The sequence below is a fragment of the Hemitrygon akajei genome, chromosome 8 (assembly GCF_048418815.1).
Source record: "Hemitrygon akajei chromosome 8, sHemAka1.3, whole genome shotgun sequence".
Taxonomy (NCBI): Eukaryota; Metazoa; Chordata; class Chondrichthyes; order Myliobatiformes; family Dasyatidae; genus Hemitrygon; species Hemitrygon akajei.
The window spans coordinates 67,884,913-67,898,909 of NC_133131.1; positions in this window are offsets into that span (position 1 = coordinate 67,884,913).

Sequence of the window (13,997 nt, forward strand, 5' to 3'; positions counted from 1 at the left end):
GTACACAGCGCTGCTGAGAAATGTCCCGATGGACGGGTGGGATTATTAACAACACTAAGGGCCCTGTGTACACAGTGCTCCTGAGAAATGTCCCGATGGACGGGTGGGATTATTAACAATACTAAGGGCCCTGTGTACACAGCGCTCCTGATAAATGTCCCGATGGACGGGTGGGATTATTAACAATACTAAGGGCCCTGTGTACACAGCGCTCCTGAGAAATGTCCCGATGGACGGGTGGGATTATTAACAACACTAAGGGCCCTGTGTACACAGTGCTGCTGAGAAATGTCCCGATGGACGGGTGGGATTATTAACAACACTAAGGGCCCTGTGTACACAGCGCTCCTGAGAAATGTCCCGATGAATGGGTGGGATTATTAACAACACTAAGGGCCTGTGTACACAGCGTTGCTGAGAAATGTCCCGATGGACGGGTGGGATTATTAACAACACTAAGGGCCCTGTGTACACAGCGCTGCTGATAAATGTCCCGATGGACGGGTGGGATTATTAACAATACTAAGGGCCCTGTGTACACAGCGCTCCAGAGAAATGTCCCGATGGACGGGTGGGATTATTAACAACACTAAGGGCCTGTGTACACAGCGCTCCTGAGAAATGTCCCGATGGACGGGTGGGATTATTAACAACACTAAGGGCCTGTGTACACAGCGTTGCTGAGAAATGTCCCGATGGACGGGTGGGATTATTAACAACACTAAGGGCCCTGTGTACACAGCGCTCCTGATAAATGTCCCGATGGACGGGTGGGATTATTAACAACACTAAGGGCCTGTGTACACAGCGTTGCTGAGAAATGTCCCGATGGACGGGTGGGATTATTAACAACACTAAGGGCCTGTGTACATAGCGTTGCTGAAAAATGTCCCGATGGACGGGTGGGATTATTAACAATACTAAGGGCCCTGTGTACACAGCGCTCCTGATAAATGTCCCGATGGACGGGTGGGATTATTAACAATACTAAGGGCCCTGTGTACACAGCGCTCCTGAGAAATGTCCCGATGGACGGGTGGGATTATTAACAACACTAAGGGCCCTGTGTACACAGCGCTGCTGATAAATGTCCCGATGGATGGGTGGGATTATTAACAATACCAAGGGCCCTGTATACACAGCGCTCCTGATAAATGTCCCGATGGACGGGTGGGATTATTAACAACACTAAGGGCCCTGTGTACACAGCGCTCCTGATAAATGTCCCGATGGACGGGTGGGATTATTAACAACACTAAGGGCCCTGTGTACACAGTGCTGCTGATAAATGTCCCGATGGACGGGTGGGATTATTAACAATACTAAGGGCCCTGTGTACACAGCGCTCCTGAGAAATGTCCCGATGGACGGGTGGGATTATTAACAACACTAAGGGCCCTGTGTACACAGTGCTGCTGAGAAATGTCCCGATGGACGGGTGGGATTATTAACAACACTAAGGGCCCTGTGTACACAGCGCTCCTGAGAAATGTCCCGATGGATGGGTGGGATTATTAACAACACTAAGGGCCTGTGTACACAGCGTTGCTGAGAAATGTCCCGATGGACGGGTGGGATTATTAACAACACTAAGGGCCCTGTGTACACAGTGCTGCTGATAAATGTCCCGATGGACGGGTGGGATTATTAACAATACTAAGGGCCCTGTGTACACAGCGCTCCTGAGAAATGTCCCGATGGACGGGTGGGATTATTAACAACACTAAGGGCCCTGTGTACACAGTGCTGCTGAGAAATGTCCCGATGGACGGGTGGGATTATTAACAACACTAAGGGCCCTGTGTACACAGCGCTCCTGAGAAATGTCCCGATGGATGGGTGGGATTATTAACAACACTAAGGGCCTGTGTACACAGCGTTGCTGAGAAATGTCCCGATGGACGGGTGGGATTATTAACAACACTAAGGGCCCTGTGTACACAGCGCTGCTGATAAATGTCCCGATGGACGGGTGGGATTATTAACAATACTAAGGGCCCTGTGTACACAGCGCTCCTGAGAAATGTCCCGATGGACGGGTGGGATTATTAACAACACTAAGGGCCTGTGTACACAGCGCTCCTGAGAAATGTCCCGATGGACGGGTGGGATTATTAACAACACTAAGGGCCTGTGTACACAGCGTTGCTGAGAAATGTCCCGATGGACGGGTGGGATTATTAACAACACTAAGGGCCCTGTGTACACAGCGCTCCTGATAAATGTCCCGATGGACGGGTGGGATTATTAACAACACTAAGGGCCTGTGTACACAGCGTTGCTGAGAAATGTCCCGATGGACGGGTGGGATTATTAACAACACTAAGGGCCTGTGTACACAGCGTTGCTGAAAAATGTCCCGATGGACGGGTGGGATTATTAACAATACTAAGGGCCCTGTGTACACAGCGCTCCTGATAAATGTCCCGATGGACGGGTGGGATTATTAACAATACTAAGGGCCCTGTGTACACAGCGCTCCTGATAAATGTCCCGATGGACGGGTGGGATTATTAACAATACTAAGGGCCCTGTGTACACAGTGCTCCTGAGAAATGTCCCGATGGACGGGTGGGATTATTAACAATACTAAGGGCCCTGTGTACACAGTGCTCCTGAGAAATGTCCCGATGGACGGGTGGGATTATTAACAACACTAAGGGCCCTGTGTACACAGCGCTCCTGATAAATGTCCCGATGGACGGGTGGGATTATTAACAATACAAAGGGCCCTGTGTACACAGTGCTCCTGAGAAATGTCCCGATGGACGGGTGGGATTATTAACAATACTAAGGGCCCTGTGTACACAGTGCTGCTGATAAATGTCCCGATGGACGCGTGGGATTATTAACAACACAAAGGGCCCTGTGTACACAGCGCTGCTGAGAAATGTCCCGATGGACGGGTGGGATTATTAACAATACTAAGGGCCCTGTGTACACAGCGCTCCTGATAAATGTCCCGATGGACGGGTGGGATTATTAACAATACTAAGGGCCCTGTGTACACAGCGCTCCTGATAAATGTCCCGATGGACGGGTGGGATTATTAACAATACTAAGGGCCCTGTGTACACAGTGCTCCTGAGAAATGTCCCGATGGACGGGTGGGATTATTAACAACACTAAGGGCCCTGTGTACACAGCGCTGCTGAGAAATGTCCCGATGGACGGGTGGGATTATTAACAATACTAAGGGCCCTGTGTACACAGCGCTCCTGATAAATGTCCCGATGGACGGGTGGGATTATTAACAACACTAAGGGCCCTGTGTACACAGCGCTCCTGATAAATGTCCCGATGGACGGGTGGGATTATTAACAATACTAAGGGCCCTGTGTACACAGTGCTCCTGATAAATCTCCCGATGGACGGGTGGGATTATTAACAACACTAAGGGCCCTGTGTACACAGCGCTGCTGAGAAATGTCCCGATGGACGGGTGGGATTATTAACAATACTAAGGGCCCTGTGTACACAGTGCTGCTGATAAATGTCCCGATGGACGGGTGGGATTATTAACAACACTAAGGGCCCTGTGTACACAGTGCTCCTGATAAATGTCCCGATGGACGGGTGGGATTATTATCAATACTAAGGGCCCTGTGTACACAGCGCTCCTGAGAAATGTCCCGATGGACGGGTGGGATTATTAACAACACTAAGGGCCCTGTGTACACAGCGCTGCTGAGAAATGTCCCGATGGACGGGTGGGATTATTAACAATACTAAGGGCCCTGTGTACACAGTGCTGCTGAGAAATGTCCCGATGGACGGGTGGGATTATTAACAATACTAAGGGCCCTGTGTACACAGTGCTGCTGATAAATGTCCCGATGGACGGGTGGGATTATTAACAACACTAAGGGCCCTGTGTACACAGTGCTCCTGATAAATGTCCCGATGGACGGGTGGGATTATTATCAATACTAAGGGCCCTGTGTACACAGCGCTCCTGAGAAATGTCCCGATGGACGGGTGGGATTATTAACAATACAAAGGGCCCTGTGTACACAGCGCTGCTGAGAAATGTCCCGATGGACGGGTGGGATTATTAACAATACTAAGGGCCCTGTGTACACAGCGCTCCTGATAAATGTCCCGATGGACGGGTGGGATTATTAACAACACTAAGGGCCCTGTGTACACAGCGCTGCTGAGAAATGTCCCGATGGACGGGTGGGATTATTAACAATACTAAGGGCCCTGTGTACACAGTGCTCCTGATAAATGTCCCGATGGACGGGAGGGATTATTAACAATACTAAGGGCCCTGTGTACACAGCGCTCCTGAGAAATGTCCCGATGGACAGGTGGGATTATTAACAATACAAAGGGCCCTGTGTACACAGTGCTGCTGAGAAATGTCCCGATGGACGGGTGGGATTATTAACAATACTAAGGGCCCTGTGTACACAGCGCTCCTGATAAATGTCCCGATGGACGGGTGGGATTATTAACAACACTAAGGGCCCTGTGTACACAGCGCTGCTGAGAAATGTCCCGATGGACGGGTGGGATTATTAACAATACTAAGGGCACTGTGTACACAGTGCTCCTGATAAATGTCCCGATGGACGGGTGGGATTATTAACAACACTAAGGGCCCTGTGTACACAGCGCTGCTGATAAATGTCCCGATGGACGGGTGGGATTATTAACAATACTAAGGGCCCTGTGTACACAGTGCTGCTGATAAATGTCCCGATGGACGGGTGGGATTATTAACAATACTAAGGGCCCTGTGTACACAGCGCTCCTGATAAATGTCCCGATGGACGGGTGGGATTATTAACAACACTAAGGGCCCTGTGTACACAGTGCTGCTGATAAATGTCCCGATGGACGGGTGGGATTATTAACAACACTAAGGGCCCTGTGTACACAGTGCTCCTGATAAATGTCCCGATGGACGGGTGGGATTATTATCAATACTAAGGGCCCTGTGTACACAGCGCTCCTGAGAAATGTCCCGATGGACGGGTGGGATTATTAACAACACTAAGGGCCCTGTGTACACAGCGCTGCTGAGAAATGTCCCGATGGACGGGTGGGATTATTAACAATACTAAGGGCCCTGTGTACACAGTGCTGCTGAGAAATGTCCCGATGGACGGGTGGGATTATTAACAACACTAAGGGCCCTGTGTACACAGTGCTGCTGATAAATGTCCCGATGGACGGGTGGGATTATTAACAACACTAAGGGCCCTGTGTACACAGTGCTGCTGATAAATGTCCCGATGGACGGGTGGGATTATTAACAACACTAAGGGCCCTGTGTACACAGTGCTGCTGATAAATGTCCCGATGGACGGGTGGGATTATTAACAACACTAAGGGCCCTGTGTACACAGCGCTCCTGAGAAATGTCCCGATGGACGGGTGGGATTATTAACAACACTAAGGGCCTGTGTACACAGCGTTGCTGAGAAATGTCCCGATGGACGGGTGGGATTATTAACAACACTAAGGGCCCTGTGTACACAGCGTTGCTGAGAAATGTCCCGATGGACGGGTGGGATTATTAACAATACTAAGGGCCCTGTGTACACAGCGCTCCTGATAAATGTCCCGATGGACGGGTGGGATTATTAACAATACTAAGGGCCCTGTGTACACAGCGCTCCTGAGAAATGTCCCGATGGACGGGTGGGATTATTAACAATACTAAGGGCCCTGTGTACACAGCGCTCCTGAGAAATGTCCCGATGGACGGGTGGGATTATTAACAATACTAAGGGCCCTGTGTACACAGCGTTGCTGAGAAATGTCCCGATGGACGGGTGGGATTATTAACAATACTAAGGGCCCTGTGTACACAGCGCTCCTGATAAATGTCCCGATGGACGGGTGGGATTATTAACAATACTAAGGGCCCTGTGTACACAGCGCTCCTGAGAAATGTCCCGATGGACGGGTGGGATTATTAACAACACTAAGGGCCTGTGTACACAGCGCTCCTGAGAAATGTCCCGATGGACGGGTGGGATTATTAACAACACTAAGGGCCTGTGTACACAGCGCTCCTGATAAATGTCCCGATGGACGGGTGGGATTATTAACAATACTAAGGGCCCTGTGTACACAGCGCTCCTGATAAATGTCCCGATGGACGGGTGGGATTATTAACAACACTAAGGGCCCTGTGTACACAGCGCTCCTGAGAAATGTCCCGATGGACGGGTTGGATTATTAACAACACTAAGGGCCCTGTGTACACAGCGCTCCTGAGAAATGTCCCGATGGACGGGTGGGATTATTAACAATACAAAGGGCCCTGTGTACACAGCGCTCCTGATAAATGTCCCGATGGACGGGTGGGATTATTAACAACACTAAGGGCCCTGTGCACACAGTGCTCCTGATAAATGTCCCGATGGACGGGTGGGATTATTAACAACACTAAGGGCCCTGTGTACACAGCGCTGCTGATAAATGTCCCGATGGATGGGTGGGATTATTAACAATACCAAGGGCCCTGTGTACACAGCGCTCCTGATAAATGTCCCGATGGACGGGTGGGATTATTAACAACACTAAGGGCCCTGTGTACACAGCGCTCCTGATAAATGTCCCGATGGATGGGTGGGATTATTAACAACACTAAGGGCCCTGTGTACACAGCGCTCCTGATAAATGTCCCGATGGACGGGTGGGATTATTAACAACACTAAGGGCCCTGTGTACACAGCGCTCCTGATAAATGTCCCGATGGACGGGTAGGATTATTAACAATACTAAGGGCCCTGTGTACACAGCGCTCCTGATAAATGTCCCGATGGACCGGTGGGATTATTAACAATACTAAGGGCCCTGTGTACACAGTGCTCCTGAGAAATGTCCCGATGGACGGGTGGGATTATTAACAACACTAAGGGCCCTGTGTACACAGTGCTCCTGAGAAATGTCCCGATGGACGGGTGGGATTATTAACAAAACTAAGGGCCCTGTGTACACAGCGCTCCTGATAAATGTCCCGATGGACGGGTGGGATTATTAACAATACTAAGGGCCCTGTGTACACAGCGCTCCTGAGAAATTTCCCGATGGACGGGTGGGATTATTAACAACACTAAGGGCCCTGTGTACACAGTGCTGCTGAGAAATGTCCCGATGGACGGGTGGGATTATTAACAACACTAAGGCCCTTGTGTACACAGCGCTCCTGAGAAATGTCCCGATGGATGGGTGGGATTATTAACAACACTAAGGGCCTGTGTACACAGCGTTGCTGAGAAATGTCCCGATGGACGGGTGGGATTATTAACAACACTAAGGGCCCTGTGTACACAGCGCTGCTGATAAATGTCCCGATGGACGGGTGGGATTATTAACAATACTAAGGGCTCTGTGTACACAGCGCTCCTGAGAAATGTCCCGATGGATGGGTGGGATTATTAACAACACTAAGGGCCTGTGTACACAGCGCTCCTGAGAAATGTCCCGATGGACGGGTGGGATTATTAACAACACTAAGGGCCTGTGTACACAGCGTTGCTGAGAAATGTCCCGATGGACGGGTGGGATTATTAACAACACTAAGGGCCCTGTGTACACAGCGCTCCTGATAAATGTCCCGATGGACGGGTGGGATTATTAACAACACTAATGGCCTGTGTACACAGCGTTGCTGAGAAATGTCCCGATGGACGGGTGGGATTATTAACAACACTAAGGGCCTGTGTACATAGCGTTGCTGAGAAATGTCCCGATGGACGGGTGGGATTATTAACAACACTAAGGGCCCTGTGTACACAGTGCTCCTGAAAAATGTCCCGATGGACGGGTGGGATTATTAACAATACTAAGGGCCCTGTGTACACAGCGCTCCTGATAAATGTCCCGATGGACGGGTGGGATTATTAACAATACTAAGGGCCCTGTGTACACAGCGCTCCTGAGAAATGTCCCGATGGACGGGTGGGATTATTAACAATACTAAGGGCCCTGTGTACACAGCGCTGCTGATAAATGTCCCGATGGATGGGTGGGATTATTAACAATACCAAGGCCCTGTATACACAGCGCTCCTGATAAATGTCCCGATGGACGAGTGGGATTATTAACAACACTAAGGGCCCTGTGTACACAGCGCTCCTGATAAATGTCCCGATGGACGGGTGGGATTATTAACAACACTAAGGGCCCTGTGTACACAGTGCTCCTGATAAATGTCCCGATGGATGGGTGGGATTATTAACAACACTAAGGGCCTGTGTACACAGCGTTGCTGAGAAATGTCCCGATGGACGGGTGGGATTATTAACAACACTAAGGGCCCTGTGTACACAGCGCTCCTGATAAATGTCCCGATGGACGGGTGGGATTATTAACAACACTAAGGGCCTGTGTACACAGCGTTGCTGAGAAATGTCCCGATGGACGGGTGGGATTATTAACAACACTAAGGGCCTGTGTACATAGCGTTGCTGAAAAATGTCCCGATGGACGGGTGGGATTATTAACAATACTAAGGGCCCTGTGTACACAGCGCTCCTGATAAATGTCCCGATGGACGGGTGGGATTATTAACAATACTAAGGGCCCTGTGTACACAGCGCTCCTGAGAAATGTCCCGATGGACGGGTGGGATTATTAACAACACTAAGGGCCCGGTGTACACAGCGCTGCTGATAAATGTCCCGATGGATGGGTGGGATTATTAACAATACCAAGGGCCCTGTATACACAGCGCTCCTGATAAATGTCCCGATGGACGGGTGGGATTATTAACAACACTAAGGGCCCTGTGTACACAGCGCTCCTGATAAATGTCCCGATGGACGGGTGGGATTATTAACAACACTAAGGGCCCTGTGTACACAGTGCTCCTGATAAATGTCCCGATGGATGGGTGGGATTATTAACAACACTAAGGGCCCTGTGTACACAGCGCTCCTGATAAATGTCCCGATGGATGGGTGGGATTATTAACAACACTAAGGGCCCTGTGTACACAGCGCTCCTGATAAATGTCCCGATGGACGGGTGGGATTATTAACAATACTAAGGGCCCTGTGTACACAGTGCTCCTGATAAATCTCCCGATGGACGGGTGGGATTATTAACAATACTAAGGGCCCTGTGTACACAGCGCTCCTGATAAATGTCCCGATGGACGGGTGGGATTATTAACAATACTAAGGGCCCTGTGTACACTGTGCTCCTGAGAAATGTCCCGATGGACGGGTGGGATTATTAACAACACTAAGGGCCCTGTGTACACAGCGCTGCTGAGAAATGTCCCGATGGACGGGTGGGATTATTAACAATACTAAGGGCCCTGTGTACACAGCGCTCCTGATAAATGTCCCGATGGACGGGTGGGATTATTAACAACACTAAGGGCCCTGTGTACACAGCGCTCCTGATAAATGTCCCGATGGACGGGTGGGATTATTAACAATACTAAGGGCCCTGTGTACACAGTGCTCCTGATAAATCTCCCGATGGACGGGTGGGATTATTAACAACACTAAGGGCCCTGTGTACACAGCGCTGCTGAGAAATGTCCCGATGGACGGGTGGGATTATTAACAATACTAAGGGCCCTGTGTACACAGTGCTGCTGATAAATGTCCCGATGGACGGGTGGGATTATTAACAACACTAAGGGCCCTGTGTACACAGTGCTCCTGATAAATGTCCCGATGGACGGGTGGGATTATTATCAATACTAAGGGCCCTGTGTACACAGCGCTCCTGAGAAATGTCCCGATGGACGGGTGGGATTATTAACAACACTAAGGGCCCTGTGTACACAGCGCTGCTGAGAAATGTCCCGATGGACGGGTGGGATTATTAACAATACTAAGGGCCCTGTGTACACAGTGCTGCTGAGAAATGTCCCGATGGACGGGTGGGATTATTAACAATACTAAGGGCCCTGTGTACACAGTGCTGCTGATAAATGTCCCGATGGACGGGTGGGATTATTAACAACACTAAGGGCCCTGTGTACACAGTGCTCCTGATAAATGTCCCGATGGACGGGTGGGATTATTATCAATACTAAGGGCCCTGTGTACACAGCGCTCCTGAGAAATGTCCCGATGGACGGGTGGGATTATTAACAATACAAAGGGCCCTGTGTACACAGTGCTGCTGATAAATGTCCCGATGGACGGGTGGGATTATTAACAATACAAAGGGCCCTGTGTACACAGTGCTGCTGAGAAATGTCCCGATGGACGGGTGGGATTATTAACAACACTAAGGGCCCTGTGTACACAGCGCTCCTGAGAAATGTCCCGATGGACGGGTGGGATTATTAACAATACTAAGGGCCCTGTGTACACAGCGCTGCTGAGAAATGTCCCGATGGACGGGTGGGATTATTAACAATACTAAGGGCCCTGTGTACACAGCGCTCCTGATAAATGTCCCGATGGACGGGTGGGATTATTAACAACACTAAGGGCCCTGTGTACACAGCGCTGCTGAGAAATGTCCCGATGGACGGGTGGGATTATTAACAATACTAAGGGCCCTGTGTACACAGTGCTCCTGATAAATGTCCCGATGGACGGGTGGGATTATTAACAATACTAAGGGCCCTGTGTACACAGCGCTCCTGAGAAATGTCCCGATGGACAGGTGGGATTATTAACAATACAAAGGGCCCTGTGTACACAGTGCTGCTGAGAAATGTCCCGATGGACGGGTGGGATTATTAACAATACTAAGGGCCCTGTGTACACAGCGCTCCTGAGAAATGTCCCGATGGACGGGTGGGATTATTAACAACACTAAGGGCCCTGTGTACACAGCGCTGCTGAGAAATGTCCCGATGGACGGGTGGGATTATTAACAATACTAAGGGCACTGTGTACACAGTGCTCCTGATAAATGTCCCGATGGACGGGTGGGATTATTAACAACACTAAGGGCCCTGTGTACACAGCGCTGCTGATAAATGTCCCGATGGACGGGTGGGATTATTAACAATACTAAGGGCCCTGTGTACACAGTGCTGCTGATAAATGTCCCGATGGACGGGTGGGATTATTAACAATACTAAGGGCCCTGTGTACACAGCGCTCCTGATAAATGTCCCGATGGACGGGTGGGATTATTAACAACACTAAGGGCCCTGTGTACACAGTGCTGCTGATAAATGTCCCGATGGACGGGTGGGATTATTAACAACACTAAGGGCCCTGTGTACACAGTGCTCCTGATAAATGTCCCGATGGACGGGTGGGATTATTATCAATACTAAGGGCCCTGTGTACACAGCGCTCCTGAGAAATGTCCCGATGGACGGGTGGGATTATTAACAACACTAAGGGCCCTGTGTACACAGCGCTGCTGAGAAATGTCCCGATGGACGGGTGGGATTATTAACAATACTAAGGGCCCTGTGTACACAGTGCTGCTGAGAAATGTCCCGATGGACGGGTGGGATTATTAACAACACTAAGGGCCCTGTGTACACAGTGCTGCTGATAAATGTCCCGATGGACGGGTGGGATTATTAACAACACTAAGGGCCCTGTGTACACAGTGCTGCTGATAAATGTCCCGATGGACGGGTGGGATTATTAACAACACTAAGGGCCCTGTGTACACAGTGCTGCTGATAAATGTCCCGATGGACGGGTGGGATTATTAACAACACTAAGGGCCCTGTGTACACAGCGCTCCTGAGAAATGTCCCGATGGACGGGTGGGATTATTAACAACACTAAGGGCCTGTGTACACAGCGTTGCTGAGAAATGTCCCGATGGACGGGTGGGATTATTAACAACACTAAGGGCCCTGTGTACACAGCGTTGCTGAGAAATGTCCCGATGGACGGGTGGGATTATTAACAATACTAAGGGCCCTGTGTACACAGCGCTCCTGATAAATGTCCCGATGGACGGGTGGGATTATTAACAATACTAAGGGCCCTGTGTACACAGCGCTCCTGAGAAATGTCCCGATGGACGGGTGGGATTATTAACAATACTAAGGGCCCTGTGTACACAGCGCTCCTGAGAAATGTCCCGATGGACGGGTGGGATTATTAACAATACTAAGGGCCCTGTGTACACAGCGTTGCTGAGAAATGTCCCGATGGACGGGTGGGATTATTAACAATACTAAGGGCCCTGTGTACACAGCGCTCCTGATAAATGTCCCGATGGACGGGTGGGATTATTAACAATACTAAGGGCCCTGTGTACACAGCGCTCCTGAGAAATGTCCCGATGGACGGGTGGGATTAATAACAACACTAAGGGCCTGTGTACACAGCGCTCCTGAGAAATGTCCCGATGGACGGGTGGGATTATTAACAACACTAAGGGCCTGTGTACACAGCGCTCCTGATAAATGTCCCGATGGACGGGTGGGATTATTAACAATACTAAGGGCCCTGTGTACACAGCGCTCCTGAGAAATGTCCCGATGGACGGGTTGGATTATTAACAACACTAAGGGCCCTGTGTACACAGCGCTCCTGAGAAATGTCCCGATGGACGGGTGGGATTATTAACAATACAAAGGGCCCTGTGTACACAGCGCTCCTGATAAATGTCCCGATGGACGGGTGGGATTATTAACAACACTAAGGGCCCTGTGTACACAGTGCTCCTGATAAATGTCCCGATGGACGGGTGGGATTATTAACAACACTAAGGGCCCTGTGTACACAGCGCTGCTGATAAATGTCCCGATGGATGGGTGGGATTATTAACAATACCAAGGGCCCTGTGTACACAGCGCTCCTGATAAATGTCCCGATGGACGGGTGGGATTATTAACAACACTAAGGGCCCTGTGTACACAGTGCTCCTGATAAATGTCCCGATGGATGGGTGGGATTATTAACAACACTAAGGGCCCTGTGTACACAGCGCTCCTGATAAATGTACCGATGGACGGGTGGGATTATTAACAACACTAAGGGCCCTGTGTACACAGCGCTCCTGATAAATGTCCCGATGGACGGGTAGGATTATTAACAATACTAAGGGCCCTGTGTACACAGCGCTCCTGATAAATGTCCCGATGGACCGGTGGGATTATTAACAATACTAAGGGCCCTGTGTACACAGTGCTCCTGAGAAATGTCCCGATGGACGGGTGGGATTATTAACAACACTAAGGGCCCTGTGTACACAGTGCTCCTGAGAAATGTCCCGATGGACGGGTGGGATTATTAACAAAACTAAGGGCCCTGTGTACACAGTGCTGCTGAGAAATGTCCCGATGGACGGGTGGGATTATTAACAACACTAAGGGCCCTGTGTACACAGCGCTCCTGAGAAATGTCCCGATGGATGGGTGGGATTATTAACAACACTAAGGGCCTGTGTACACAGCGTTGCTGAGAAATGTCCCGATGGACGGGTGGGATTATTAACAACACTAAGGGCCCTGTGTACACAGCGCTGCTGATAAATGTCCCGATGGACGGGTGGGATTATTAACAATACTAAGGGCTCTGTGTACACAGCGCTCCTGAGAAATGTCCCGATGGATGGGTGGGATTATTAACAACACTAAGGGCCTGTGTACACAGCGCTCCTGAGAAATGTCCCGATGGACGGGTGGGATTATTAACAACACTAAGGGCCTGTGTACACAGCGTTGCTGAGAAATGTCCCGATGGACGGGTGGGATTATTAACAACACTAAGGGCCCTGTGTACACAGCGCTCCTGATAAATGTCCCGATGGACGGGTGGGATTATTAACAACACTAATGGCCTGTGTACACAGCGTTGCTGAGAAATGTCCCGATGGACGGGTGGGATTATTAACAACACTAAGGGCCTGTGTACATAGCGTTGCTGAGAAATGTCCCGATGGACGGGTGGGATTATTAACAACACTAAGGGCCCTGTGTACACAGTGCTCCTGAAAAATGTCCCGATGGACGGGTGGGATTATTAACAATACTAAGGGCCCTGTGTACACAGCGCTGCTGATAAATGTCCCGATGGATGGGTGGGATTATTAACAATACCAAGGCCCTGTATACACAGCGCTCCTGATAAATGTCC